Source organism: Pleurodeles waltl, chromosome 3_1 (assembly GCF_031143425.1).
Source record: "Pleurodeles waltl isolate 20211129_DDA chromosome 3_1, aPleWal1.hap1.20221129, whole genome shotgun sequence".
Lineage (NCBI taxonomy): Eukaryota > Metazoa > Chordata > Amphibia > Caudata > Salamandridae > Pleurodeles > Pleurodeles waltl.
Genome location: NC_090440.1, coordinates 699,235,399 through 699,261,811, shown reverse-complemented (window position 1 = coordinate 699,261,811; position 26,413 = coordinate 699,235,399). Strand labels below are relative to the sequence as shown.

At 46.8% G+C, this 26,413-nt stretch overlaps 1 protein-coding gene across 2 annotated transcripts in view; it reads right to left on the bottom strand.

The window, feature by feature from the left end:
- KPNA6 (karyopherin subunit alpha 6) overlaps nt 1-26,413 on the bottom strand; it is a 400,095-nt gene that overhangs the window by 185,243 nt on the left and 188,439 nt on the right. The gene's annotated exons all lie outside the window — the stretch shown is intronic.

Genomic DNA, 26,413 nt, shown 5'->3' with positions numbered 1-26,413 from the left:
GCGGGAAAACACTTCTGCACGACTCTCCAAGGCGTGGGGGATCCATCCTCCAAAGGGGAAGTCTCTAGCCCTTGTCGTTCCTGCAGTATTCACAGTTCTTCAGCCTAGTAAGAGCTTCTTTGCACCAACCGCTGGCATTTCTTGGGCATCTGCCCATCTCCGAGCTGCTTGTGACTTTTGGACTTGGTCCCCTTGTTCCACAGGTACCCTCAGTCAGGAATCCATCGTTGTTGCATTGCTGATTTGTGTTTTCCTTGCATTTTCCCTCTAACACGACTATTTTGTCCTTAGGGGAACTTTGGTGCACTTTGCACTCACTTTCAGGGTCTTGGGGAGGGTTATTTTTCTAACTCTCACTATTTTCTAATAGTCCCAGCGACCCTCTACAAGGTCACATAGGTTTGGGGTCCATTCGTGGTTCACATTCCACTTTTGGAGTATATGGTTTGTGTTGCCCCTATCCCTATGTTTCCCCATTGCATCCTATTGTAACTATACATTGTTTGCACTGTTTTCTAAGACTATACTGCATATTTTTGCTATTGTGTATATATATCTTGTGTATATTTCCTATCCTCTCACTGAGGGTACACTCTAAGATACTTTGGCATATTGTCATAAAAATAAAGTACCTTTATTTTTAGTATAACTGTGTATTGTGTTTTCTTATGATATTGTGCATATGACACTAAGTGGTACTGTAGTAGCTTCACACGTCTCCTAGTTCAGCCTGAGCTGCTTTGCTAAGCTACCATTATCTATCAGCCTAAGCTGCTAGACACCCTATACACTAATAAGGGATAACTGGGCCTGGTGCAAGGTGCAAGTACCCCTTGGTACTCACTACAAGCCAGTCCAGCCTCCTACAATAACCATGTTGGATAATTGCTAGAACCCAAGTGTCTGTAGTGATTTCCTCCCATGCTTTGTAATAATGACTTATTCTTCCCCCCACTGGTGTTGTGTGGAGGGGGTAAGTGACATGTGAGTCACTGTTTAGTAGTAGGGGTTTTGGGGCTCTGAAATCTTCCTCTATTCCTAGGGAATTGCCCTCCTCTATATTGTCCCCGAAAACCTCCTCTATACTGTCCCTGGTAACTGGACGGTGTTGCTTGTGAGGTGCTGGCTTGTGTGCTCTGACCCCGAAACCCCCCTCGAAAGGGTGTTTTACGGAATGTGCTGTAATTCCCTCTGCTCTGCGGGGAGTAGAGTGCGCCCATGGCTTTGGCAGTGTCCGTATCTTTTTTGAGTTTCTCAATCGCTGTGTCCACTTCTGGACCGAACAGTTCTTTTTCATTAAAAGGCATATTGAGAACTGCTTGTTGAATCTCTGGTTTAAATCCAGACGTTCGGAGCCATGCATGCCTTCTGATAGTTACAGATGTATTAATTGTCCGTGCAGCTGTATCTGCAGCGTCCATGGAGGAGCGGATCTGGTTGTTGGAAATGGTCTGTCCCTCCTCAACCACTTGTTTTGCCCTATTTTGTAAGTCCTTGGGCAGATGTTCAATGAGATGTTGCATCTCGTCCCAGTGGGCTCTGTCATAGCGCACAAGTAGTGCCTGGGAGTTCGCGATGCGCCACTGGTTTGCAGCTTGTGCTGCGACTCTCTTACCAGCTGCATCGAACTTGCGGCTTTCTTTATCTGGGGGTGGTGCATCTCCAGATGTGTGGGAGTTGGCCCTTTTCCTAGCTGCTCCTACAACAACAGAGTCTGGTGGCAGCTGTGTAGTGATGAAAACCGGGTCTGTAGGAGGCGCCTTATACTTTTTTTCCACCCTTGGTGTGATTGCCCTACTTTTGACCGGCTCCTTAAAGATTTCTTTTGCGTGCCGGAGCATACCAGGGAGCATAGGCAGGCTTTGGTATGAGCTGTGGGTGGAGGAGAGTGTGTTGAATAAAAAATCATCCTCGACCTGTTCTGAGTGGAAGCTTACGTTGTGAAATTGTGTTGCTCTAGCCACCACTTGAGAATACGCAGTGCTGTCCTCTGGTGGAGATGGCTTCGTAGGGTATGCCTCCGGACTGTTATCCGACACTGGGGCGTCGTATAGGTCCCATGCGTCTTGATCTTGGTCACCCTGGCTTATGGTGGTGTGAGCTGGGGAGTGTGATGGAGTTTGTGCTGGTGAGACGTTAATCACGGGCGGAGGAGAGGGTGGTGGGGTAACTCTTTTCACCACTTTTGGTTGTGGTGTCTGTTCAGTTTGGAACTCCAACCTTCTCTTTCTTCTAATGGGGGGAAGGGTGCTTATTTTTCCTGTCCCCTGCTGTATGAAAATACGCTTTTGCGTATGGTCCACATCAGTTGATTGTAGCTCTTCCTCAAACCTATGCTTTTGCATATGGGAGGTTAGCGAGTGCTCTTCTGTATAAGAGCCTGAAGCTGAGTCGCTTGCAGTTTGTTTCGGCACCGAAACCCTGTCTGCGTGTTTTTTCGGCTCCAAGGTGACTTTTTTCTTTTTCGGGGCCGAAACCTCTCGGCGTCGATCTTCTTTGGTGCCGCTGTCTCGGCGTCGAGCCGTGTCCACACCGGCATCTCGGTGTCGAGGCTTGTCTCCAGCACTTTCTCGGTCCCGAGAAGGCTGCGTGCCGGTGTCTCGACCTGAGTCGGACGATCTCGGCACTGTTTGGGCCTTTTTCGGTGCCAACGGTCGGTCACCGAATTTATGGGTGGAGCCATGGCCTGATGGCAGTGGCGTCCCCTGGGCCTTGTAAATCTTCCTCTGTGTGGTTTTCGACGTCTTACTCACGGTTTGTGTATCGTCGAATCCTTCGGAGTCTGAGTCTTGGATCGAGAAGGTACCTTCCTCTCCTTGTTCCTCGAACTCTCGGTGGGCTGTCGGCGCGGACGCCATCTGAAGTCTTCTGGCTCGACGGTCTCGGAGTGTTTTTCGGGACCGGAACGCACGACAGGCCTCACAGGTGTCTTCACTGTGCTCAGGTGACAGGCACAGGTTACAGACCAAGTGTTGGTCTGAATAGGGGTATTTATTGTGGCATTTGGGGCAGAAACGGAACGGGGTCCGTTCCATCGGCGTTCTTCAGCACGCGGTCGGGCCGACCAGGCCCCGACGGGGGATCGAAAAACTACCCCGAAGGGCACCGGAGCTCTTCGATCTTCGATGCGGTGTTGAATCTAACTACGCCGATCCCGAACGCAACAATACCGACGAAAATCTTCAGAAATTAGCTATCTTTCCGTTCCGAAACTCGGAGCGACAGGAACACGTCCGAACCCGATGGCGGAAAAAAAACAATCGAAGATGGAGTCGACGCCCATGCGCAATGGAGACAAAAGGAGGAGTCACTCGGTCCCGTGACTCGAAAGACTTCTTCGAAGAAAAACAACTTGTAACACTCCGGCCCAACACCAGATGGCGAGCTATTGCAAAACATGCGTATCTACAGCGACAGATGCCATCGAACATGATATTTTCCTTTCGATGCCATGTGTAGCTGCAGATACACATTCTATGCATAGACTACAAAGCAGTTACTCTCCCCAAAAAATGCGGTGACTAGTCTGAGTTGGAGTTATTTGAAATAATGTTCTTAAGACAGCTTGACCTACATTGGCCTGTTGCTTTGAAAATAAATCTACACAATAATGCTTTGTAAATGTATGTGGTGTAGACCAGGTGGCATCTTTACATATGTCTGCCATTGGTATGTTTCCTAAGAATGCCATAGATGCACCTTTTTTCCTAGTGGAATGTGCTTTAGGTGTGATTAAAAGTTGTCTTTGTGCCTTAATGTAACATGTTTGTATACATTTAACAATCCATGTTGCTAATCCTTGTTGAGAGATAAGATTCCCTTTATGTGGCTGTTGAAAAGCAACGAAAAGCTGCTTTGTTTTTCTGAATTCTTTTGTTCTTTCTACATAGTACATAAGAGCTCTTTTAAGGTCAAGAGTTTCTGCAATTGAATCTGGCTGTGGGAAGAAGACGGGCAATTCCATTGTTTGGTTTATGTGAAAAGGTCATACCACCTTTGGCAGAAATGGTGGATTGGTTCCAAGTACAACATTATGTTTGTGTACTTGGAAAAAAGGTTCTTCAAGAATGAATGCTTGTATTTCACTAACTCTTCATAATGAAGTAATAGCTACTAGGAAAGCAACTTTCCAAGTTAAGAATTGAATCACACAAATGTATGGATTCAAAAGGTGGGCCCATTAATCTGGAGAGTACAATATTGAGATTCCAAACAGGAAAAGGTGGTATTCTGGGTAGAATAATATGTTTTAGTCCTTCCATGAAGGCTTTAATAACTGGGACTCTAAAGAGTGAGGTATGTTGTACAGTTTGTAAATATGCTGTAAGATGAATTTTAATAGATGAGCTAAATTAGATTTTTGTAAATCAAGTACGTAGCACTGTAAGTGGGGTCAGTATTTTAGATTGACAGTAATAAACACATCTTTTCCATTTGTTAGCATTGCATTGCATTGCCTAGTCGTAGGCTTGCATGCTTGTTTTAATGGAAGTTGTAAATATCCAAATTCTAGGACTTCAGAAGCCAAATCGCCAGGTTGAGAGCACTGGGATTTGGATGTCTGATTTGTCCTTTGTTATGTGTTAACAAATCCGGTCTGTTTGGAATTTTGGAGTGAGGTACTACTGAGAGGTCTAGGAGTGTTGTGTACCAATGTTGTCGTGCCCACGTGGGGGCTATGAGTATCATGGTGAGAGAAGTCTGACGCAGTCTGTTGACAAGAAATGAAGTAGTGTGAGAGGGGGGGAAAGCGTAGTCAAATCTCCCTGACCAGCCGATCCATAGTGCATTGCCCTTGGTCAGAGGGTGTGGGTGTCTGGATGTGAAGTTTGGTCATTTTGAGTTTTCGCTTGTTGCGAAGAGGTCTATTCCTGGTGTACCCCACTTTTGAAAGTACGGATGAAGTACTTAAGAGTGAATATCCTATTTGTGTATCTGTTGGTGTGTTCTGCTTAGGAGATCCGCTAGATGATTGTGGATTCCTGGGATTTATTTAGATTAATTTAATTGTGAATTGCCCATTTCCATATTGTTTGGGCTAGAAGGGACATTTGCGATGAATGTGTCCCACCTAGTTTCTTTAGGTAATACATTGTTGTCATATTGTCTGTTTTTATCAAGACAGTCTTGTGTTTGGGAAGCGGCTGAAACGCTTTTAGGGCAAGGAACACAGCTAAAACTTCTAAATGGTTAATGTGATACTTTAGCTGTTGTGAATTCCATTCCCCTTGAATCTGTCATTGATGCATCCGTTGTTATTGTGGTCTGAGGCACAGGGTCTTGAAATGACCGCCCCCTCATTAAGTTGCTGAAATGCCACCATTAAAGGGACTTGCGCAGTTGGCGGTCTAACAACACTAGATCTTGCAACTGACCCTGTGCTTGAGACCATTGCTGTGAGAGGCACTGTTGTAGTGTCCTCATGTTTAGTCTTGCACGCGGTACTACTGCTATGCAGGATGCCATCATTCCTAATAGTTTCATGATAAATCTTACAGTGTACTGCTGATTTGGCTGCATTTGTGGTATGAGATTTTGAAAAGCTTGTACCCTTTGTGTATTTGGATAAGCTAAGGCTTTTTGCGTATTGAGAATAGCACCTAGGGACGGTTGCACCTGTGCTGGTTGAAGATGGGATTTTTGGTAGTTGAGAGTGAACCCTAGTGTATGTAGGGTCTCTACTATGTATTGAGTGTGTTTTTGACATTGTATAAAATTGCTTGATTTTATTAGCCAATCGTCTAGATATGGAAAGACATATGTGTTGCCTTCTTAGGTAGGCTGCTACTACCGCTAGACATTTTGTGAATACCCTTGGAGCTGTTATGCCGATGGTAGAACTTTTAAATGATAATGTTTTCCTGCTATCACAAACCTTAGGTATTTTCTGTGAACTGGATGGATGGGTGTATGGAAATACGCATCTTTGAGGTCTAATGCAGTCATGTAATTTTGTTTTTGTAATAGTGGGTTGACGTCCTGCAGAGTTACCATTTGAAAGTGTTCTGACAGGATATGTAGATTTAGGTATCTGAGGTTTAGGATGGGCCTGAGTATGCCATCCTTTTTGGGAATGAGGAAGTATAAATGAGTATACTCCTGTTCCTTGTTGAGAATGTGGGACCAATTTTATTGCCTGTTTTAGTAGTAGCGATTGCACTTCTTGCTGTAATAGAACATTGTGTTCTGAGGACAGCTTGTGATAACGTGGAGGAATGTTTGGAGGGGTAGAAATCAATTCTAGGCAATAACCATTGCGGATAATTGATAATGACCATTGGTCTGTGGTGATATTTTGCCAATGGGAGTGGAATTGCTGCAGTCTGCCGCCCACAGGAGATTTGTGGGGTTGAGGGATGGTAAAAAATAAGTCACTGTTTAGATCGGGAAGTGACTTGTTTTGAAGTTTGGAACTTGCCTCTGGTTCTAAAGTATTGGCCTCTATAAGACACACTCTAAAACCTCCTCTCTGGTACTGCTGTTGCCCTTGTTTTGCCTGGGAGGTAGAAGCCTCTGGGGATTGCGGCTTAAATCCTCCTCTGACTTATTGTCTGCGAAAGGAGCCTCTATAGGGTGTTGTGTATAAGGCTCCTATTGCTTTGGCAGTGCCTGAAACTTTTCTCAGTTTTTCTATGACTGTGTCGACTTCCGAGCCTAACAGGTGCTTTTTATGAAAAAGCATATTCAGCACTGCCTGCAGAATTTCTGGTTTAAAACCAGAGGAACGTAGCAATGGGTGTCTGCGTATATTGATGGCAGTATTCACATTTCTAGTTGCTATATCTGCAGCATCAAAGGCAGACCGTATTTGATTGTTTGCTTATGGCCTGACCTTCTTCCACAATCTGTTGTGTCCTTTTTTGGTGCTCCTTTGGGAGGTGTTGTAGGAGTTCCTGCATCTCATCCCAGTAGGCTCTATTGTACCTTGCTAGCAAGGCTTGCGAGTTTGCAATTCGCCATTGGTTCCCAGCCTGTGTCGCTACCCTCTTGCCAGCAGCAACAAATTTTCTACTCTCCTTGTCGGGGGAGGAGCATCCCCTGACGACTCGCTGTTAGCCCTCTCTTTAGCCGCACTACCACTGAATCTGGAGGAATTTGGTGGGTAATACAATCAGGGTCTGTAGGAGCAGGTTTATATATTTTTTTATCTATGTGTGGTGTTATTACCCTAGCTTTGACTGGCTCACTGAATATTTGATCTACATGTTTAATCATACCAGGTAGCATTGGAAGGCATTGATATTTTGAGTGCGTGGAGGATAGTGTGTTAAAGAAAAAATCCTCTTCTAAGGTTTCAGTGTGCAGCATAGATCCTATCTCCTGCAACTCTGCAAGCATCCTGCAACAGAGGTGGTGGTCTGGAGTGGTCCCCTCCGTCCTCTCTACACGTGGGTGAGTCTTTGCCTCTCCTTGCAGGACAGTACCCCGGTGCACTGTAACTCTTGCAGTTACCATGGGTTGTTGGCTCTTCATCCAAGTGACCCTCAGGCTCTGTGTTTACGACCGGCCGCCAGCACTCTTCCTTGCCATGCACAGTCTCCAGCCTGCTGCTCCAGTGAGGTGGGACTCCATGTCAGGTGTGCTGAGCGTCCCTCTCTGAGACTCCTGTGCCTGCGAGTTGCCTGTGGGGGCTGCCTCTTCGTCTCTGGACTCTTCTAGTTCCTGGGGGTTTCTTGGGACTACCCTCCTTGGGTTGAGTTCCCTCTGACTCTCCTGGTCCCCAGCAGCTCTGCAAACTCCTCTTCGGGAACTCTTTCCTTTGCCAAGGCTTGCTTGTGTTTTTTCCTCGCCAATGATGAGCTGCATCCCTCTTTGTGACATCGACTGCATCACCCCTGGAACTCCTCTTCTGCGCCTGTGCTGCATAGCCAAATCCTGTCCTTCCTCATCTACCCGGTCCTGCACCTTCAATAGGGTGGTTAGTGGCTCCTGCCCCAACCGGACACTCCAACTGTAACTTGACTTGTTCCTCTTCTTTTGCAAATCCTCTTATGGCAGAATCCATCTTCAGTTTCTTACAAACTTGCTTGGGTCTTGCATTGTCCTTCTGCAAAGTTTCTCTGGGGGTTTGAGAAAAAACAGGTACTCACATTTCCTCTCCTCTCCTGGTTGGTGGGGGGACACTCTGGTACTTACCTTTTGGGGTCCGTAGTTCCACCAGCTCCTCTCTACAGATCTTACTTACCTGGGTGGGGGGTCCAACCTTCACATTCCATATTCTTAGTATATGTTTTTGTCTCCCCCTATGGTTCCTATTGCATACTGTTCTTTCACTGTTTTCTACTGCATTTCTATGCCATTTCCTAATTAATAGTGTGTGTATATATAATTGTGTTTACTCACATGCTAACTGGGTATTACCTACATAGTAATTTAGAGATTGTGTTACCAAATAAAGTACCTTTATTTTTGCAACACTGTGTGGTTCTTTCATGTGTGTGAGTGGTGTGTGACTACAGTGGTATTGCATGAGCTTTGCATGTCTCCTAGATAAGCCTTCGCTGCTCATCCACTGCTACCTCTGGAGAGCCTGGCTTCAGAGACACTGACTGCATATCAATAATAGGGGATACCTATACCTGGTATAGGGTGATAAAACCATAGGTGCTCACCACACATCAGGCCAGCTTCCTACCATGAACAAGAGATACTTCCTGAGCGACTGCAGAACAGGGATGTGAAAATACGCATTCCTGCAAGTTGATGGAAACCATCCACTCTTTGTCCGGCACAAGAAGAACCTCAGCCAGGGTCAGCATTTTGAATTTTTCCTGCTTGAGGAATGAATAAAAAATGTTTAGGTCCAAGATTGGACGTAAATGCCCATCCTTTTTGGGAGTCAGGAACTATCTTGAATAACACCCCTGACGCTGTTCCTGCTCCGGAACTAACTCTACTGCACCCTTTAAAAGAAGTGCTTGGAAAAAAGTAGATGATCTTGCGAACAATAACTGTGTTGATGTGGAAAGGGAGGTGGAACCTCTTGTAAGGGTAGTGCATATCCATTTTCAGCAATGCCCAACACCCAATTGTCCAATGTTATCAACATCCATTGTTGTCGAAAATGAATCAGCCGCCTCCCACAGACAGAGCATGCTGTAATGTGAAAGAATTAGGGCTGCTTTCCAGCATTATTGGCTGGGGAAGTAGAATAGGAGAAGGAGGAGGGCTGATGGGCTGCACCCTTCTGTCTTGCTCTGCCACACCCTCTGTAAGTCTTATACAGGGGGTTGGATGATTGCTACTAGTGTTGTTGTCTCCCTCGAAAGGAGTAACTTCTTCCAAACCCTCCAAATCTATGCAGCAGTCTGTAGGTTAAGCAGGGAAACTGAAGAGCCAACGATTTAGCAGTGACTTTGCTCTCCTTAAATCTTTCCAAGGCCAAACCCGCCTCTGCCCCAAACAACTTGAAACCATCAAAGGGTAAATCCATCAGGGTATTCTGGAAATTGGTGGAATAACAAGAACCCCTCAATCAGGCATATCTTCTTGTGGTGACTGATGTACCCATCGCCCTGGCTACAGAGTCGGCTGTATCCAGGACCGACTGAATGATTTGCTCAGTCGCAGCCTGACTGTCATTTAACAGTTTCAAAAAATGTCCCTGCAAATAATCTCGTAGCTTCGGTAGGACAGATCTGCCTGAGTCCATAACAGCATGTATATAACGACCCATCGAACAAGTGGCATTTACCAATTTTAGTGCAATCCTACCATACAAAAACATCTTTTTCACAGTCTGTGCCATCCTTTTGGACTACTTTTCAGCTGGGGCAGATGGAAAGGAATCAGGTGTCACCTTTGAAGAGCATGAGGCTTGCACCACCAAATTCCACGGCGTCAGATGACGACTCAGGAACTTAGGATCACCCGGTGCAGTCTTATACCTCCTAGTGATTGCTTTTGACACGGCTGGGACCGACACAGGCTTTTGCCAAATTTACCAAAACTGTCTCTGTCAAAGCCTCATTAAATGGCAGCAAAGGCTCTTAGAATGACACTAACGAGTGAAGTACCTCTACCAATAATGAAAATGTCACTTACCCAGTGTACATCTGTTCGTGGCATCAGTCGCAGTAGATTCGCATGTTCTGCAATAGCTCGCCATCTGGTGTTGGGCCGGAGTGTTACAAGTTGTTTTTCTTCGAAGAAGTCTTTCGAGTCACGGGACCGAGTGACTCCTCCTTTTGTCTCCATTGCGCATGGGCGTCGACTCCATCTTCGATTGTTTTTCCCCGCAGAGGGTGAGGTAGGAGTTGAATTGTAGTAATAGTGCCCATGCAATGGAGTGACTAAGTATGCACCTATTTAAGGTTGAGATGACACATATATAAATAATTGAAGGTAACTTCCAAACTGCTACAGGCTCCCGGGGAGGCGGGTGGGCACATGCGAATCTACTGCGACTGATGCCACGAACAGATGTACACTGGGTAAGTGACATTTTCAGTTCGATGGCATCTGTCGCTGTAGATACGCATGTTCTGCATAGACTAGTAAGCAGTTATTTCCCCAAAAGCGGTGGATCAGCCTGTAGGAGTGGAAGTAGTTTGAAATAATGTTCTTAATACAGCTTGACCTACTGTGGCTTGTTGTGCGGATAACACGTCTACACAGTAGTGCTTGGTGAATGTGTGAGGCGTAGACCATGTGGCTGCCTTACATATTTCTTGCATTGGGATGTTTCCTAGAAAGGCCATGGTAGCACCTTTCTTTCTGGTTGAGTGTGCCCTTGGTGTAATGGGCAGCTGTCGTTTAGCTTTAAGGTAGCAGATTTGGATGCATTTAACTATCCATCTGGCTATACCTTGTTTTGAAATTGGGTTTCCTGCATGAGGTTTTTGAAATGCAATAAAGAGTTGTTTAGTCTTTCTGATGTTTTTTGTTCTGTCAATGTAATACATCAATGCTCTTTTGACATCTAATGTATGTAGTGCCCTTTCAGCTACGGTATCTGGCTGTGGAAAGAACACTGGAAGTTCCACTGTTTGATTTAGATGGAACGGTGAAATAACCTTTGGCAAAAATTTAGGATTGGTCCTTAGGACAACTTTATTTTTGTGTAGTTGTATAAAAGGTTCCTGTATTGTAAACGCCTGAATCTCGCTTACTCTTCTTAGGGAAGTAATGGCGATGAGAAATGCCACCTTCCAGGTTAGGAACTGTATGTCGCAGGAGTGCATGGGTTCAAAAGGTGGACCCATAAGTCTAGTTAGGACAACATTTAGGTTCCATGAAGGAACAGGTAGTGTTCTTGGAGGTATAATTCTCCTAAGGCCCTCCATGAATGCTTTAATGACTGGTATCTTATATAGGGAAGTTGAATAGGTAGTCTGCAGGTATGCAGATATTGCTGCAAGGTGTATTTTAATGGAAGAGAAAGCTAGGTTAGATTTTTGTAAGTGAAGCAAGTAACCCACTACATGTTCTGGAGTTGTGTGTAATGGTTGTATTTGATTAATATGGCAGTAGCAAACAAACCTCTTCCATTTACTTGCATAGCAGTGCCTGGTGGATGGCCTTCTGGCTTGTTTTATGACTTCCATACATTCTTGGGTAAGTTGTAAGTGCCCGAATTCTAGGATTTCAGGAGCCAGATTGCTAGATTCAGCGATGCTGGATCTGGGTGTCTGATCTTTTGGTTGTGCTGTGTCAACAGATCTGGCCTGTTGGGCAATTTGATGCAGGGTACCACTGATAGGTCTAGCAGCGTTGTGTACCAGGGTTGCCTTGGCCAAGTTGGTGCTATCAATATGAGTTTGAGTTTGCTTTGACTGAGTTTGTTTACCAGGTAAGGAAGGAGAGGGAGAGGAGGAAAAGCGTAAGCAAATATCCCTGACCAGTTCATCCATAGGGCATTGCCTTGGGATTGTTTGTGTGGGTATCTGGATGCGAAGTTTTGGCATTTTGCGTTCTCCCTTGTCGCAAACAAGTCTATCTGAGGTGTTCCCCAGAGTTTGAAATAAGTGTTCAGAATTTGGGGGTGAATTTCCCATTCGTGGACCTGTTGATGATCTCGAGAGAGATTGTCTGCGAGTTGATTTTGGATCCCTGGTATAAACTGTGCTATTAGGCGAATTTGGTTGTGAATTGCCCAATGCCAAATTTTTTGTGCTAGCAGGCTTAACTGCGTGGAGTGCGTCCCCCCCTGCTTGTTTAGATAATACATTGTTGTCATGTTGTCTGTTTTGACGATAATGTATTTGTGAACTATTATTGGTTGGAAAGCTTTTAGTGCTTGAAAAACTGCTAGAAGTTCTAGGTGATTGATATGCAGTTTTGTTTGATGTACGTTCCATTGTCCTTGTATGCTGTGTTGATCGAGGTGTGCTCCCCACCCTGTCATGGAAGCATCTGTTGTTATTACGTATTGTGGCACTGGGTCTTTGGAAAGGCCGCCCCTTGTTTAAATTTATGTTGTTCCACCACAGAAGCGAGAGGTAAGTTTGGCGGTCTATTAACACCAGATCTAGAAGGTGACCCTGTGCTTGAGACCACTGTGATGCTAGGCATTGTTGTAAGGGCCTCATGTGCAGTCTTGCGTTTGGGACAATGGCTATGCATGAAGACATCATGCCTAGGAGTTGTAATACCATCTTTGCCTGTATCTTTTGTGTTGGATACATGCGTTGTATGATGGTGTTGAAATTTAGAATTCTTTGTGGACTTGGAGTGGCTACTCCCTTTGATGTGTCTATTATGGCTCCTAGGTATTGTTGTACCTTGCGCGGCAGAATGTTGGATTTTGTAAAGTTGACGGTGAACCCGAGTTTGAAGAGGGTTTGTATGATCTGATTTGTGTGATTTGAGCACTGTATGAACGAATGGGCCTTGATTAGCCAGTCGTCCAAATATGGGAACACATGTATTTGCTGCCTTCTTATGTGTGCAGCGACTACCGCTAGACATTTGGTAAAGACTCTTGGTGCGGTTGTTAATCCGAAAGGCAGTACCTTGAATTGGTAATGTATTCCTTTGAATACAAACCTTAGGTATTTCCTGTGCGATGGGTGTATTGGTATATGGAAATAAGAATCCTTGAGGTCTAAAGTTGCCATGTAGTCGTGTAGTTTTAGCAATGGCAATACTTCTTGTAGTGTGACCATGTGGAAGTGGTCTGATTTGATGAAAGTGTTCACTACTCTGAGGTCTAGGATTGGTCTCAGTGTTTTGTCCTTCTTTGGTATCAGAAAGTACAGTGAGTAAACTCCTGTGTTTATTTGTGTGTTTGGCACTAATTCGATTGCATTCTTTTGCAATAGTGCCTGCACTTCTATCTCCAGGAGATTGGAATGGTGTGTTGTTAAATTTTGTGCTTTTGGTGGTATGTTTGGAGGGAATTGTAGAAATTCTATGCAATAACCATGTTGGATAATTGCTAGAACCCAAGTGTCTGTAGTGATTTTCTCCCATGCTTTGTAATAATGACCTATTCTTCCCCCCACTGGTGTTGTGTGGAGGGGGTGAGTGACATGTGAGTCACTGTTTAGTAGTAGGGGTTTTGGGGCTTTGAAATCTTCCTCTATTTCTAGGGAATTGCCCTCATCTATATTGTCCCCGAAAACCTCCTCTATACTGTCCTTGGTAACTGGACGGTGTGGCTTGTGAGGTGCTGGCTTGTGTGCTTTGACCCCGAAACCCCCCTCGAAAGGGCGTTTTACGGAATGTGCTGTAATTCCCTCTGCTCTGCGGGGAGTAGAGTGCGCCCATGGCTTTGGCAGTGTCCGTATCTTTTTTGAGTTTCTCAATCGCTGTGTCCACTTCTGGACCGAACAGTTCTTTTTCATTAAAAGGCATATTGAGAACTGCTTGTTGAATCTCTGGTTTAAATCCAGACGTTCGGAGCCATGCATGCCTTCTGATAGTTACAGATGTATTAATTGTCCGTGCAGCTGTATCTGCAGCGTCCATGGAGGAGCGTATCTGGTTGTTGGAGATGGTCTGTCCCTCCTCAACCACTTGTTTTGCCCTATTTTGTAAGTCCTTGGGCAGATGTTCAATGAGATGTTGCATCTCGTCCCAGTGGGCTCTGTCATAGCGCGCAAGTAGTGCCTGGGAGTTCGCGATGCGCCACTGGTTTGCAGCTTGTGCTGCGACTCTTACCAGCTGCATCGAACTTGCGGCTTTCTTTATCTGGGGGTGGTGCATCTCCAGATGTGTGAGAGTTGGCCCTTTTCCTAGCTGCTCCTACAACGACAGAGTCTGGTGGCAGCTGTGTAGTGATGAAAACCGGGTCCGTAGGAGGCGCCTTATACTTTTTTTCCACCCTTGGTGTGATTGCCCTACTCTTGACCGGCTCCTTAAAGATGTCTTTTGCGTGCCGGAGCATACCAGGGAGCATAGGCAGGCTTTGGTATGAGCTGTGGGTGGAGGAGAGTGTGTTGAATAAGAAATCATCCTCGACCTGTTCTGAGTGGAGGCTTACGTTGTGAAATTGTGCTGCTCTAGCCACCACTTGAGAGTACGCGGTGCTGTCTTCTGGTGGAGATGGCTTTGTAGGGTATGCCTCCGGACTGTTATCTGACACTGGGGCGTCGTATAGGTCCCATGCGTCCTGATCTTGGTCACCCTGGCTCATGGTGGTGTGAGCTGGGGAGTGTGATGGAGTTTGTGCTGGTGAAACGTTAATCACGGGCGGAGGAGAGGGTGGTGGGGTAACTCTTTTCACCACTTTTGGTTGTGGTGTTTGTTCCGTCTGGAACTCCAACCTTCTCTTTCTCCTAATGGGGGGAAGGGTGCTTATTTTTCCTGTCCCCTGCTGAATGAAGATACGCTTTTGCGTATGGTCCACATCAGTTGCTTGTAGCTCTTCCTCAAACCTATGCTTCTGCATTTGGGAGGTTAGCGAGTGCTCTTCTGTATAAGAGCCTGAAGCTGGGTCGCTTGCAGTTTGTTTCGGCATCGAAACTTTGTCTGCGTGTTTTTTCGGCTCCGAGGTGACTTTTTTCCTTTTCGGGGCCGAAACCTCTCGGCGTCGATCTGTTTCGGTGCCGCTGTCTCGGCGTCGAGCCGTGTCCACACCGGCATCTCGGTGTCGAGGCTCGTCTCCAGCACTTTCTCGGTCCCGAGAAGGCTGCGTGCCGGTGTCTCGACCGGAGTCGGACGATCTCGGCACTGTTTGGGCCTTTTTCGGTGCCGACGATCGGTCACCGAATTTATGGGTCGAGCCATGGCCTGGTGGCAGTGGCGTCCCCTGGGCCTTGTAAATGTTCCTCTGAGTGGATTTCGACGTCTTACTCACGGTTTGTGTATCGTCGAATCCTTCGGAGTCCGAGTCTTGGATCGAGAAGGTACCTTCCTCTTCCTGTTCCTCGAACTCCCGTTGGGCTGTCGGTGCGGACGCCATCTGAAGTCTTCTGGCTCGACGGTCTCGGAGTGTTTTTCGGGACCGGAACGCACGACAGGCCTCGCAGGTGTCTTCGCTGTGCTCAGGTGACAGGCACAGGTTGCAGACCAAGTGTTGGTCTGTGTAGGGGTATTTATTGTGGCATTTGGGGCAGAAACGGAACGGGGTCCGTTCCATCGGCGTTCTTCAGCACGCGGTCGGGCCGACCAGGCCCCGACGGAGGATCGAAAAACTACCCCGAAGGGCACCGGAGCTCTTCGATCTTCGATGCGGTGTGGAATCTAAGTACGCCGATCCCGAACGCAACAATACCGACGAAAATCTTCCGAAATTAGCTAATTTTCCGTTCCGAAACTCGGAGCGACAGGAACACGTCCGAACCCGATGGCGGAAAAAAAACAATCGAAGATGGAGTCGACGCCCATGCGCAATGGAGACAAAAGGAGGAGTCACTCGGTCCCGTGACTCGAAAGACTTCTTCGAAGAAAAACAACTTGTAACACTCCGGCCCAACACCAGATGGCGAGCTATTGCAGAACATGCGTATCTACAGCGACAGATGCCATCGAACATTAGATTTCATCTCTGTTGAGAGAGACAAGTCCAACATCTCAGTTGCTTTTCTAATGACTGAGTGGTAAGATGTAATTTCAGGTGGAGGCAACCCCTATGGAGATGACAAATCCCACTCCGGACAAGTTTTCAAACCACTAGGGACCTCTATTCCCTGAAAGTTATGACTTGGGGAAATAATTTCACCTTCCTCAAGGTCTGGATCAGGCTGTGAGGCAAGATATTGTTCCTCCTCCAACTGCCTCAGAGCTTCCCTCCTGGACCTGAGCCTAGACTCCAGCAACAGCATCGGAAGAGAACATAGCGGCGATGTCGGCACTTGGTTGACCAACTCGGGTCCTGTGATGCGAAGTCTGAGACAGCACCGAAGTCAGAACAGGTGCCACTGGTGCCAATGATTCCTGCCGAGTACCAGTCAGAGAAGGAGTCGTTTTCATTGGTGCCGGTGAAGGGCAGGGTAACTAGGCCATTGGTAAGAAAGGCAAGAATGGAGCCTGCTGGTACGGCGCAGGGAATCCTCCCAAAGAGAAGGACATTGGAACCCCGGGGCCAGCCGGTGCACCTGAGGGAATCCTGGTCCTGGCAAAGATGTCATACATGGCATTCAAAAAATGAAATGAATCGGCTCAAGGAGCTGGAAAGGTCGGAAAGTCTCGCTCCTGCTGTTAAGGCTGAGAAGGGTCTGGTGTCATTGGTACAACTTCTGGCTCCGGATCCGGGGAAGTTACCAGGGAAAACTGCTGCACCGGCATCACCAGAATCTCCACCAACGATGGTGCCAGTGAACCTTCAGCTGAGTTCAAAGGTGGTGTACGCCGCTGTGGAGTCGCATCTTTAGAGGACCGGTGCTGAGGGCTATAGCATCTCCTCTTTTCAAGCTCCTTCCTGGACAACCTTGAGGAACAATGAGACGGTGACTCCAATCGAGGTCTGTGACCCAGTTTCTCCTCTTTCTTTGCCTTTGCCAGGAAAAGCTTTGCTTCCTTCTCCTTTAAGGCCTTGGGATCCATGCAATGACATGACGGACACTCCCTGACGTTGTAGTCAGAGCTCAAGCACCAAAGCAATCCACATGCGGATGCGTCACAAACATTTGATCCCCGCATTCTCTACACGGCATAAAGCCTGATTTCATAGGCAGAGACATGGTCATCAGAATGACAAAAAATGTCTATTCCCTTACAAACAGGGTATCTCCAATGGAGCTAAAGAAAACCGTTATGGGTCGAAGGTGCACAAATAAGGGAACTGACGTCAGCACGCCCAGCAAGGACTTAAGGCTTCGTTGACATCAGACTCCGTTGTGTGCGGAGCCATTCCATTGTGACATTCTCATCGACGTGGGAGCTGGGAAAAGTTTCCAACGAATGCTGCGCAAAGGGATATTCAAATGTGAGGAATCCACAGGAAGATGCATCCATCAGAAAAGGTGTTTTTGGATGTAAGTAACTTGTTCAACAGTGTCAATGTGGTCCCCCGGCCCTCCAGAGACAAAGCCCACCTTGGCCCACAGGCCCCCCTCAGCAGCGAGTGCTCCCGGTGGAGAAAACCCAAAGCTTAGGACACCTCTGCACCCATTGTCCCTGGCCCATGGAGAACAGGATCGAAGGTGCCTCTCCATCCCGAGCACCTCAAGATTTGAACCCATCTGTTGGTTCTTCCCGACTCGAATCCCTGTACAGACCTGCATCCTCTTTTCAGATGGACCAATACCCCACTAACACTAGGTGCGCAGAGCAACACTACACCTCTGCATCCAGCCAAGCCAGTGCTGCCCGGAGCAACCTTTTGGTGTAATACTGACCCTTGCCCAATACTTACCACATCCAGGAGATTGGTCCCGTAAGTTGCTGTACTATACCTTAATGAAGTACTTGTTTCTCTCGCCATAGGATAACATTGCAGCTTTTCAAAACTGTAAAGATTGTTCTTGGAAAATGTACTTACCGGATTGTATTGATTCTGGTGCCAAAACATATATTAAGATGCATGTTATTTTTGTAAATTGGTGTGGATCTCTCTCTTGAGCCGTGGGTCTGTCATTTATTGGCTGTGTGTATATTTGCAGATGTCTCACACTCCTCTCTGATAAGCCTAATGCTGCTCGACAACACTATCCCCCTAAAAGAATGCATTAGGACTGCTAGAGCAAGACCCTGTCCACTAGTAAAGGAACCCCTGGACTCTTTGCACAATATGTGAAAATGTCACTAACCCAGTGTACATCTGTTCGAGGCATGTAGTGCTGCAGATTCACATGCTGTGCATATATCGCCATCCAGCGTTTGGCTTGGAGCGATACAAGTTGTTTTTCTCCGAAGAAGTCTTTTTTAGAGTCACGGGATCAAGTCACTCCCCCTCTTGGTGATAGTGCGCATGGGCATATATGCGCATGGGCATCGAGTCCCTTGTTAGATTGTTTTCCCGCAGGAGGGTAAAGTAAGGAGTGAAGAACTGTATACGTACAAATATATATAGAAGTAAAGAAGATGTTCATGCAATGTATATACATATTTACATACTTAAGTACTACAATGGCTACAGGCTTCCGGGGAGGGCGCATGTGAATCTGCAGCACTACATGACACAAACAGATGTACACTGGGTAAGTCACATTTTCCGTTCGGTGGCATGTGTAGCTGCAGATACACATGCTGTGCATAGACTGAAAAGCAGTTCTCCTACCAAGTAAGCGGTGGTCAGACCGTAGGAGCTGAAGTAGTTTGAAACTGTGTTTTAAGCACTGCTTGACCAACATTTGCTTGTTGCCGAGATAACACATTCACACCGTAGTGTTTAGTAAATGTTTGTGGTGTGGACCATGTGGCTGCTTTGCATATGTCCGCCATTGGTATATTTCCGAAGAATGCCATTGAGGCACCCTTTTTTCTAGTGGAATGTACTTTTGGAGTTACTAATAGATGCCTTTTCGCTTTAAGATAGCAGGGTTGAATACATTTTAGAATCCATCTAGCTAATCCTTGTTTTACAATTGGATTATCTTTATAAGATTGCTGGAAAGCAACAAAAGGTTGTTTGGTTTTTCTAAAGTCTTTAGTTCTGTCTATGTAATACATTAGAGCTCTTTTGAGATCAAGAGTGTGGAGAGCTCTTTCAGCAATACAATCTGGCAATTCGACTGACTGATTAATATGAAAGGTCGAAACCACTTTAGGTAAAACGTTACTATTTGTCCGAAGTACTACTTTGTGTTTGTGTACTCTGAAGACGGGTTCTCATAAAGCAAATGCTTGAATTCCACTTACTCTTCTTCATAAAGTAATTGCTACCAAGAAAGAAACCTTCAATGTGAGAAATTGAATTGCACAAGAGTGCATGGGTTCAAATGGTGGACCCATGAGTCTTGTGTGTACTATATTAAGATTCCAGGCAGGAACTGGTGGTACTCTAGGTGGAATAACTTGTTTAAGCCCTTCCATTAATGCTTTTATGACAGGAATTCTAAACAGAGAGGTTATGTTTGTTTTGTAGGTAGGCCGATATTGCTGTTAAATGAATTTTAATAGACGAATAGGCAAGATTGCCTTTTGTATGTGAAGCAAATAACACACAATATCCTGTACTGATGCTTTAAGTGGATCAATATTTTTAGTTTGGCAGTAATATACAAAATGCTTCAATTTTATTGCGTAGCACTGCCTGGTTTTAGGTTTACGTGCTTGTTTTAGAATGTCCATACATTCTAATGGAAGTTGTAGGTATCCAAATTCTATGACCTCAGGAGCCACATCACCAAGTTGAGCACACTGGGATTGGGACGCCTGATTTGACCTCTGTTCTGAGTTAACAGGTCTGGTCTATTTGGAAGCTTGTGATGTGGTACTACTGACAGATCCAACAGTGTTGTGATGCCCACCCTGACCAGTTTATCCATAGAGCATTGCCCTTTCATTGAGGGTGTGGGTATCTGGATGTGAAGTTTTGGCATTTTGCGTTTTCACTTGTGCAAAAAGGTCTATGTTTGGTGTTACCCACATATGAAAGTGATATTGAATTACTGGTGAGTGAATCTCCCATTTGTTTATTTGTTGCTGCGTTCTGCTTAGAAGGTCCGCTAGCTGGTTGGTTGTGTATCTCTGGGATGTATTCCGCTAGCAGGTGAATGTGATTGGGAATTGCACATTTCCATATGGTTTATGCTAGAAGGGAAAATTGGGATGAGTGTCTCTCCCCCCCCCCCTATTGGGGGAATCCTCCAAAACCAAGATGAAGGATTTCTAAAGGCAGGGGTTACCTCAGCTCAGGGGACCTTAGGGGCTGTCCTGACTGGTGGGTGACTCCTCCTTGTTTTTCTCATTATCTCCACTGGACTTGCAGCCGAAAGTGGGGGCTGTGTCCAGGGACCGTGCATCGCCACTAGCTGGAGTGCCCTGGGGCATTGTAACACGAAGCCTGAGCCTTTGAGGCTCACTGCTAGGTGTTACAGTCCCTGCAGGGGGGAGGTGTTAAGCACCTCCATCCAGAGCAGGCTTTTGTTTCTGTCTTCAGAGAGCCCAAAGGCTCTCACCCCAGGGGGTCAGAAACTCGTCTCTCAGCAGCAGGCTGGCACAGACCAGTCAGTCCTGCACTGAAGGACTGGGTAAAATACAGGGGGTATCTCTAAGATGCCCTCTGTGTGCATTTTTTAATAAATCCAACACTGGCATCAGTGTGGGTTTATTATTCTGAGAAGTTTGTCACCAATCTTCCCAGTATTCAGTGTAGCCATTATGAAGCTGTGGAGTTCGTTTTTGACAAACTCCCAGACCATATACTTAATATGGCCACAATGGTCTTACAATGTCTAAGAATTGACTTAGACACTGTTGGGGCATATTGTCATGCAGCTATGCCCTCACCCATGGTATAGTGCACCCTGCCTTAGGGCTGTAAGGCCTGCTAGAGGGGTGACATACCTATGCCACAGGCAGCATTTTGTGCATGGCATCCTGAGGGGGATGCCATGTCGACTTTGCCTTTTTCTCCCCCACCAACACACACAATCTGCAATGGCAGTGTGCATGTGTTAGGTGAGGGGTCCCTTAGGGTGGCACAACATATGCTGCAGCCCTTAGGAACGTTCCCTGGTCACAGGGCCCTTGGTACCACTGGTACCTTTTACAAGGGACATATCTGTGTGCCAGGGGTGTGCCAATCGTGGACACAATGGTACATTTTAGATGAAAGAACACTGGTGCTGGGGCCTGGTTAGCAGGGTCCAAGCACACTTCTCAGTCAAGTCAGCATCTGTATCAGGCAAAAAGTGGGGGGTAACTGCAACAGGGAGACATTTCCTTACACTGACCAAGTCAAAGAAAGCATCAAAGTGAAAGTCCACAAGATGCTGGAGTTGGGAGTGATAGAGCACTGTGACAGTCCCTGGGCTAGCCCAGTGGTCTTGGTCCCCAAACCTCACACCAAAGATGGAAGGAGAGAGACGAGGTTTTGTGTGGTCTACAAAAGTCTCAACTCTGTCACCAAGACAGATGCTCACTCCCATCCCAAGGGCAGATGAGCTCATTGACAAATTAGGTGCAGCCAAATTCTTAAGTACCTTTGACTTGACATCAGGGTATTGGCAAATCAAAATGGCATCTAGAGCAAAAGAAAAGACAGCATTCTCTACACCTGATGGGCATTATCAATTTACTGTTATGCCCTTTGGTTTAAAGAATGCCCTGCCACCTTCTAAAGGTTGGTGAATCAAGTCCTTCCTGGCTTGGAGTCCTTTAGTGCAGCATATCTAGAAGATATTGCTGTCTTTAGCTCCAACTGGCAGGTTCACCTGGTCCACTTACAGACGTTTTTGCAGGCCCTGCAAGCAGCAGGCCTCTCTATCAAGGCATCTAAATGTCAGATAGGTTAGGGAACTGTGGTTTACTTGGGACACCTTGTAGGTGGAGGCGAAGTTCAGCCACTCCAACCCAAGATCCAGATTAATCTGCACTGGGAGGCTTCAATAACCCAGACTCAAGTCAGGGCATTCCTGGACTTGACTGGATACTATAGGAGGTTTGTGAAGGGATATGGATCCATAGTGACACCCCTCACATAACTTACATCCAAGAAAATGCACAGAAAAGTTAACTTGACCTTGGACTGTCAAAAGGCCTTTGATACCCTGAAAGAAGCTATGTGTTCAGCACCAGTTTTGAAAGCTGCAGATTATTCAAAGCAGTTCATTGTGCAGACTGATGCCTCTGAGCATGGGATAGGAGCAGTTCTATCCCAAACCAATGATGGCCTTGACCAGCCTGTTGCTTTTATTAGCAGGAGGTTACTCCCCAGGGACCAGCTTTGGAATGCCATTGAGCGGGAGGCTTTTGCTGTGGTTTAGTCCCTGAAGAAGCTGAGACCATACCTGTTTGGTACTCACTTCACAGTTCAAACTGACCACAGACCTCTCAGATGGCTGAAGCAAATGAAAGGAGAAAACCCTAAACTGTTGAGGTGGTCCATATCCCTACAAGGAATGGACTTTGTAGTGGAACACAGACCTGGGACTGCCCATGCCAATGCTGATGGCCTTTCCAGGTTCTTCCACTTAGAAAATGCAGACTTGGGAAAGGTTAGTCTCATCCTCTTTCGTGTGGGGGTGACGGGTTGTGTAGGGAAATGCCTCCATTGGCATGGTTACCCCCTAACATTTTGCCTTTTGTTGATGCCAGTTCTGATTGAAAGTGTGCTGGGACCCTGCTAACCAGGCCCCAGCACCAGTGGTCTTTCCCTAAACTGTACCTGTGTTCCCACAATTGGCACAGCAGCCCTGGTACACAGATAAGTCCCCGGTAACCCTGGTACCAAGGGCCCTGTGGCCATGGAAGGTCTTTTAGGGCTGCAGCATGTATTATGCCACCCTGGGGACCCCTCCCCCAGCACATGCACACTGCCTCACAGCTTGTGTGTGCTGGTGGGGAGAAAATGACTAAGTCGACATGGCACTCCCCTCAGGGTAACAATGCCTTCAACCTACTGCCTGTGGCATAGATAAGTGACGCCTCTAGCAGGCCTTACAGCCCTAAGGCAGGGTGCACTATACCACAGGTGAGGGCATATGTGCATGAGCACTATGCCCCTACAGTGTCTAAACAAAACCTTAGACAATCTAAGTGCAGGGTAGTCATAAAGAGTATATGGTCTGGGAGTCTTTCAATTATGAACTCCATAGTTCCATAATGGCTACACTGAAATCTGGGAAGTTTGGTATCACACTTCTCAGCACAATAAGTGCACACTGATGCCAGTGTGGGATGTATTGAAAAATGCACACAGAGGGCATCTTAGCGATGCCCCCTGTATACCAGTCCAATTCCTAGTGTTAGGCTGACCAGTTCCTGCCAGCCTGCCACAATCAGACGAGTTTCTGGCCACATGGGGTGAGTGCCTTTGTCACTCTGTGGCCAGGAACAAAGCCTGCACTGGGTGGAGGTGCTTCTCTCCTTCCCCTGCAGGAACTGTAACACCTGGCGGTGAGCCTCAAAGGCTCGCCCCCTTTGTTACAGCGCCACAGGGCATCCCAGCTAGTGGAGATGCCCGCCCCTCCGGCCACAGCCCCACTTTTGGTGGCAAGGCCGGAGGAGATAATGAGAAAAACAAGGAGGAGTCACTGGCCAGTCAGGACAGCCCCTAAGGTGTCCTGAGCTGAGGGGACCCAAGCCTTAAGAAATCCTCCATCTTGGTTTTGGAGGATACCCCCAATAGGAATAGGGATGTGCCCTCCTCCCCTCAGGGAGGAGATACAAAGAATGTGTAGCCATCCTCCAGGACAGTAGCAATTGGCTACTGCCCCCCAGACCTAAACACACTCCTTCATTGAGTATTCAGGGGTGACCCTGAACCCAGGAAATCAGATTCCTGCAACCTGAACAAAGGACTGCGGACCTGAAAGCCCCGTAGAGACGACGGCGACAACTGACTTGGCCCCAACCCTACCGGCCTGTCTCCAGACTCAAACAACCTGCACGGCGGCGCATCCAGCGGGACCAGCGACCTCTGAGGACTCAGAGGACTGACCTGGACCTAAAGGACCAAGAATCTCCCGAGGACAGCGGCTCTGTCCAGAAACTACAAAACAGCAACAAGAAACCAACTTTAAAGAGACTCCAACTTCCCACCAGAAGCGTGAGTCTTCACACTCTGCACCCGACATCCCCGGCTGAAGTTCAGGAGAACCAACACCGCAGAGAGGACCCGCAGGTGACTCGACCCTGTGTCGCCCTCCCTGCCCCCCCACAGCGGCGCCTGCAGAGAGGATCCAGAGGATCCCCCGACTGCGACTGTGGACGGAGAGGAATCACCTACCAGTGCTGGAGTGACCATCAGACGGCCCTCATCCTAGCCCAGTCGGTGGCTGGCCCAAGAAGCCCCCTGTGCCCTGCCAGCATCGCCAGAGTGACCCCAAGGTCCACCCTTTGTTTTCAATACAAAACCCGATGCCTACTTTGCACACTGCACCCGGCTGCCCCTGTGCCGCTGAGGGTGTGCGCTTGTGTGTGGAGAAGTGTGGCTCAATGGTTAGAGTGGCAGACCCTGATGCAGAGGTGTGGTCTGGGACCAGGGTTCAATTCCCGCCTTGGCGGGTCTTGGGCTCAATTTCCTCAGACCTGATAACTCTCGCGAGGGTGCCAATCTAATCATGGGGTCCCACTCTAACTCTGGGCAATAGCTTGCTTAATCTCCACAACGGCCCCAACAGCGCTAGGGATGCCTGGCTTCACCTTGGGGGTGCCCAGGAGTGGGCACTTCACAGGGAAAGCCAGGAAGGGTTCCACAGCGGTATGTGTAAAAGCGCCAAGATGCCCTCAGGGTAAAAGAGCGCTATACAAGTACAAAGTTTACAGTTTGTGTCACCCCCAGTGCTCTACAAAAACCCCCTGGTCTGCTCCCAGAGGACGCAGGTATTTACCTGCTAGCAGACTGGAGCCGGAGCACCCCTGTTCTCCATGTGTTTAGGCCCTCCTTTGACTTCTGCACCTGACAGGACCTGGTTTGCTGGTGCTGTGGCTTTGGGGTTGCCTGTGCCCTGGAGACTGACTGTGGAAGTGCTTTACTTACCTGAGAAACTAACATTTACTTACCTCCCCAGGAACTGTTGATGTTTGCACTGTGTTCACTTTTTAAATAGCTTATTGTCATTTTAACCAAAACTGTGTGTACTCCTGTTTTAGATCAAAGATCTATACTTACCTGTGTGAAGTACCTTGCAATTTTTGTACTTACCTAAAATTTGAAACTTGTGGTTCTAAAAATAAAGAAAAAATGTTTTTCTATATAAACACCTATTGGCCTGGAGTTAAGTCTTTGAGTGTGTGCTCCTCATCTATTGCCTGTGTCTGTAAAACAAATATTAAAACTACCCTCTGATACGCCTACTGCTTGACCACACTACCACAAAATAGAGCATTAGTATTAACTTATTTTGCCACTATCAACCTCTAAGGGGTACCCTTGGACTCTGTGCACACTATCGCACACTTTGAGATGTTATATACAGAGCCAACTTCCTACAGTCAGAGTGCCATCCTTTTTTGGTATAAGGAAGTATACTTCTGTTCCTTGCTGTGTGATGGGAACTATTTATATTGCCTCTGACTAGTAGAGATTGTACCTCTTGTTTTAGTAGAATAGTGTGTTCTAGAGAGAGTGTGAGAACGAGGTAGAATGTTTGGTGGGGTAGAGATGAGCTCTAGGCAATAACCACTGCAGATAATTGAGAGTACCTATTGATCTGTAGTAATTTGTTGCCAGTGAGAATTAAATGGCAATAATTGCTGTGAAATGTAAATTGGGTCTGTTGGTGCAGGCTTATATTTTATGTCAGTTCTTGGTGTTAGAACCCTAGCTTTAACTGGCTCTTTGAAAATATCATCTGCGTCTTTAAGCATACCAGGAAGCATTGGTAGACACTGTTATTGCTTATGAGTTGAGGATAGGATATTGAAAAGGAAGTCCTCCTCTAAAGGATCTGCATGCATTTGCACTCCATGGTATGCAGCTGCTCTAGAGATAACCTGGTTGTATGCTGTACTACCCTCAGGTGGAGATGGTCTGTTGGGATACAAATCTGAATCGTACATAGCGCATGGATCTATGGTGTAGCTAGAATCACCCCTTTCTTCTTCTTGTGAGGAAGTGTGAGAGTGTGAGGGGGAAGGTGGTGGAGTTGTGGTGAAAAGGAAAGTTGCAGTGAATGGGGTGGAGAAAGCTCAACATGTTTTGGCTTTTGCTTGTAGATTTTTGCCGGTGGTGGGGCAGTAGCCAGAGTTTCCTCGCATGCTAACTTTAGTACGTGGAGGCAGAGAAGTAATAATTTTTCCAGTCTCTTTCTGGATTTGAATTCTCCTTTGTTTGCTGTCCATAACCTCCAGAGTAGGTTGAATGTCTGATTCCTCCATTTGATGTTCTGCAGCATGTTTTGTGCTTTTACAAGAAAGTTCGGTAAATTTCTTGGGCAGATGCTTCATTTGAGTCAAAAGCCCTGTTTCTTCTGTGTTA